Here is a 5,778-nt window from a genome sequence, read left to right as displayed (position 1 = left end):
GTACAATTTTTAATTATTCTTGTTAAAGAAACAGCAGCTTTAGATGACTAAGATTGAGATGTTCTGTATGAAATACTCAGAAAATCAATAGTTTTGTTGAATATAACATTATAAATGCTCATCTTGCACCTATTGAGACAGACTTTACATATACAAAGATTTGTCTTATAATCTAGTAGTGGAAACTTCAGTTGTACATTTCATAATGGCAAACACCCTTGTATTCTTTGGATTCATGTTTCTTCAGGAGCTTGCAATTCCTTTCGTCATCTTCTGCCTTATGAAATGCTAGTAACTGTTTTACACAAGTTTTAGTGAAAAGGTAAGAAGAAGAACGTATACCAGTGCTTCTCAAGGTATTACGTGCACTATGAAAGGAAGTGTTAGGTTTGAGGTGGGCCATTCGGGCTACACCCACTCACAGGAGCCTCTCTCTTGCTCTACCTAAACAGCTGCTGTAAAATAAATGGCAGACACTGGCTGACATTTGTCCAGTGACCCAGTAGTCATCTCTTCAACAAGGAAGCTACAGAGCATTCTAAGCAATTACACACTATGTGTGGCACATCTCTTATGATGGATCCACATCAACCAAACAGGAACTAGAAACAACCTGACTGCAAATACACACTCCAACCAATGGCACGGGACTTTTTCTTTCTCTCTGAAACTATCACTGGGAAATTGGAGTTCCTTCCTTGGGTTCTTAGACTCATTGATAAAAGAATTTTAAAAAATGGACTCATAAGAAAGTTTGAAGGCAGTTTTATTAGAGTTTAGGAGAAAAACAACAGCCAGGTAGGCTATAATCTCAGCACTTGCCATGAGGCAGAAGCTGGAGAAGAGAAACAGGGCAGTGGAGGTTAGCCAGAGGCCATATGGCATCAAGCAGGCTAAAAAGAAGGACGCAAAGGAAGTTTCAAACAAAGAGTGAGGAAGCCCAGTGTTAGGAGGCATACTTAGAAAAGAGATTCTTTTAAAGGAATAGAAAAAAGGGAAAGTGACACTTAAAAAATATTTAGTATTTGTGCTTTATGTGTATGCATGTATTGCCTGCATGTAGGTAAGCGCACCCGTGTTGTGCAATGCCGGCGAAGGTCAGAAGAGGCTGTTGCATCCCCTGGGACTGGAGTTATGGACAGTTATTAGCTGCTATGTGGGTGCTGGGATTTGAACCCAGGTCCTCTGCAAGAACAACCAGTGTTCTTAAACTCTGAGCCATCTCTCCAGCCCCTAGTGACACCTTTCTAAGTTAGAACTCAATCAGGTAGAGGACAGAGTTGCATGGCAGCACCTCTACAAGTGACTTACTGAAGATGGGGTTTCTGGGTAGGAAAAGCACATTATCTTATTAAGAGGATAATTATTCCTCCCTTCTTCCATGCTGACACATCTTCCTAAGGAGTAATTTCCTGGACAAGAGACTGATATGTTCTCTTAAGACAATTATATGAAATACTTTAATCTTTGGAGCATATCAGGGTGTCATGTCTCTACCCAAGGCCAGAGGTGTTGTATTCTTTTGACCAGGCCTCAAGGAGTGGCAAAGCTGATATTTACCTTTCTTGTATTAGCAGAGAAGAGGGAGGTGGGACACAAAGCCTCCAATGCTGCTATAAGTAAACCTATAAGAGGGGTTTAGCTTCATGGGTCTTACCTTACATCAGTACTCATACCGTGTTACTGTCTGTCACCTGAGTGTGAGCAGAGGGCTGGTTGCGCTGGAGTTGGGGTTCTTTCAAGAGGCAGACAAGGAATTGAATGCCCAGGGAGCAATGAAGTAAAGACTCAGAAAGGTGTGAAAGCAAGCTTCTATTGGTGCACAGAGTAAAGAGAAATAGCTAAAGACACCCAGTTGGATGGGGTCTCCAGAGCTGGCAGACCACTGAGTGATTTGTGGGATGCTCTCTTATAGAGTGCACAGCTTTTTCTACCCTTTGTTTCCCTCTTCCTACATTTTATCTTTTGACCCGTATGGCTCCAGCAGAGACGGAGCTAACTAAAACAGCCTTGTCTGACTAATGGCCTTGTCAGGCTGGTTTTGGGGTGTATGGGGTTGTTGTGACACATTTCAGGAGTTAAGTGGGAAGGCTTTTCCTTCCCTCCTTCTGACCTGCCCTATCTATACTTAGCAAACTCTTAACATAGCTATAGCATTAATAATTCTCCTAATAAATTTCTTACCAAAAAGGACAGTTTCCTTCAGTGTTCCTCTTCAACTTGCAAATCTGAAGGAATAATACTAGTTTCTTTTAACAAAGCCAGCATTACCCTTACACCAAGACAAGAAAAAGATATGTATATTCATATATGTATATATACTCATTTGTATAGATATAGGTATATCTGTATATCAATTTCCTTGATGAATAAGGATACAAAAGTTTCTCTCAAAATACTTGCAAACCAGATTCAAGAGCATACCAAAGTTTTATTTATCCTTCAAAATATAGGTTTATTCAAGATGCATGGGGATGATGCAATATATGCAAATCAATAAATGTGGCACATCACATAAATGGCCTCACAGTAGAAATCAGATAATCATGTCAATAGATGCCTAAAAGGCTTACTGACAAAATTCAAGTTTTTCATGACAAAAATACTGAATAAAACAGGTAACAGAAGAAGCTTATTTCAATATAAGGCTATCTGTGGCAAACTGGTACCCAGTATTATACTAAATGGGGAAAAATTCAAAGCATTACTACTGAAAACAGGAAAAAGACCAGAGTGTCCACTCTATTATTATTATCAATTATTATTATTATTATTATTATCATCATCATTATTATTGTATAGCAAGAAGTTTTAGCTCGTGAAATAAGATAAGAGAAGCAAACAAAATGGATTTAATTGGGAAAGGAAGAAGTCAAAGTATCCTTATTTGCAAATACTATGATTCTACATGAGAGACGTTAAATACGTCACCAAATGACTCGTAGCTGCCGTGTGGGTGCTGGGAACTGAACCCAGGTCCTATGGAAGAGCATTTAGTGTTAACTACTGAGTCATCTCTCTGGCCCTAGATATTTTTGTAAAATTTTAAATTTGTCCTTTCATAGGATATGTTTGGATACCGTGCTCCCTTATTTTTATGATTGCAGCATAGAATTTATATTTATATTACTTTTGCATTCTTTTGTTCAAATGTTCACTCCAGCTGCTTACTGTTTAATTTAAATAATATTTATATGGTATTTTTACTGGAAATGATTTGAATTTTTGAATGTTATAATTTTTCTTCTTGCTTTTATTCTATGAGCTCCTAGAATTACAAGGCAGAGCTAAGGACAGCGTGAGAAGGTCTAGGTAGCAGAGCAGAGTAGATGTGAGCCACGGAGCAGGAGACTCCTAGGCCCCTCCTGCTCATCCTGCTTGAGGCCTTCAGACAAACCTGGTAAGACCCCACCCACTGTGTCTCGATCCCCCTGTACGCTGACCAGCTACGGTCTCCTGCTCCAGGGCTCATATCGCTCTACTTAGATAGGAGTGCAGGTACATAACTGAAGGCTATATATCAAGAAACAGTGCCAGACAGGAGAACCCTCCCTTTGAGTTGTTGGTCAGGGTGGTCCAAGAGACCCTCAGAATAACAGAGGTCATGGCCCCAGCCCTTGATTGCCTCCCGGAACTTGAAGGTAATACCTGATTGCTGAGGACAGAACATATTGGGAACACAGAACTTGGATTCATGGAGCTAACGCCGACCTGGAAGCCTCCTCCCTGAAGACTCGCTCTCACAGTTTCAGAAGATGCTACGCAAGCTGCTAAGGAAGAAAAACCATCAGTAGTTAAATCCAGCTGTAGATCCTGATAACCACAATAACCTCAACAGCAAACTATCTCTAGTGGTGCAGTAGTGCTACCCTTATACTGGGGATGATCCACAGCTGTCTAACTGGACTTAAAACGGACTCAATGGGAGGGAACTCATGTGGTACTGTAAATACAGTCAAATACACATGGCTGGAAGAGGTTATTGATCCTAGAGAAAAACCCATGTCTGTCACATCCCTTGATAAACGTAATTTCTTACTGTATGCTAAATATCAAAACAACTTTTTCCAGCAGATGGAGACTATTACAGAGTATTACAGAGCTCCACAACTGGTCACACACAGAGAATAAGTGTCTGTGAGATGTTCAGCCATAAGTGACACATCTACACAGGAACCTCTACACCTAAGGCCACAGAACATAGATGAACGGGGAGTAGAGAGCATACTAATGCATTTCTCATCTCTCACCAGTGAAGCTTCCTCATGCAACAGACAGTGATTATCCAAAAATCCACAATTGGCCAAAATGTAAAGAATAAGGCTGCACAGTCCATGTTCCTGGATAGGACTCCTATGTTAAACCTCCGCCACCCAGGGCTCAGGGACCATTGCAGAAGAGAGGGTGGGAAGAGACAGGCATGGCAGATGACCACAAGGAAAAGAGTTTTCCAGGCAGTTGAGAACTTGTTCCTATTAACTTAAAGCAATGGTGACAGCATTCACAAAACCCATGCAAAATCAATCCAGACAAAAACTCAGCATAGAACTGGGGAAATGGGTAAGAAGCCCCTAACTTAATCTGAGGAACTATTTGCAACTTATCACTGCTGGGTGAGGGAGAGTTGGTCTTATTTAAGGGAGTGATGCTAGGCAGGCTGACCAGGCTCCAGTAAATGAACTCACACCAAGGGACGTCTGGAGACACAAACCTGACAACATATATGACAGAATGCATTAAATGTGGTGGGGGGCTATAAAGGGAATGAAGATAGGAGAGGGCGTTTAAAAACGATTAAGATGTACGAAATGTGCAAAATTCAATAAATGTAAGTATTGTATAAGACAAGAACAGCAATAAAAATAAAACCAACATCACCAAAAATAAATTGCTTATTATGGCTATTTAGGGATTTTCTTGATGCATTAAAAAATTTTTTTAATGAAATGTTGTGGAGGTAAAAAGACCCAGGAGATTCAACTATTTAAAAAGTATTGAAAATTACATTAACTAGGATAGATATTACCTACTTTGATCAGCTTTTAGATGCAATCTAAGTTACTGTTATTAAAATTTACTTAACGCAGTACTCATATACCTTATGCCCTGTTACTAGAAATTTTTATACTTGGAATTGACCTTCATTACACTATTGACTCACTTATCATGTTGGAGTTTTCCTTGCTTGCTGTTTCTTGTAAACAGCTCACTTTAGAGCCTGTCTTTTCTGATGCTAATGCTGTTAGACTTTGAGGTCTTTATATTCCGAATGTTATGTTTTGTATTTTTACTTTCCTATATTTGTTTCTTTAGTTAAAATGCTGTTTATTCTGGTCAGGAACATTCTCAATTGTTTTTATTTCTTCCTGTATCAATGCCACTCTTGTCGCATATCCATAAGCATTAAAGAGTCAAGCATCAGAATGATTTATTTTTAAATGTTGATGTTTTTATTTGTTTTGAGAAAAGATCTCATTGTGTAGCCCAATCAAACTGCCCTAGAATTCCAAATCCTACTGCCTTAGCCTGCCAGGTTCTAAGACTATAAGCATATGTGCTCATATCACCAAGTTTGGCATTACATTTTGCAGAAGAGCTAAGTGTGGGATTCTTAGCTTGTAGTTCATTGTCTTCATTATGATGGCTTTTGTATTCTTTACTCGCTAAGAAAAGAATTAATTTTATCTCTATTTCTTTGTAACATGTCAGATTTTCTTTTCTTTTTTTTTCGATTGCTTCCAATCTTTTTTTGCTGTTTATCTTTCAACAGATTGATTC

Source organism: Nannospalax galili, unplaced genomic scaffold (genome assembly GCF_000622305.1).
Source record: "Nannospalax galili isolate Female #2095 unplaced genomic scaffold, S.galili_v1.0 scaffold5069, whole genome shotgun sequence".
NCBI classification, from domain to species: domain Eukaryota; kingdom Metazoa; phylum Chordata; class Mammalia; order Rodentia; family Spalacidae; genus Nannospalax; species Nannospalax galili.
This window is presented reverse-complemented; position numbering follows the sequence as displayed.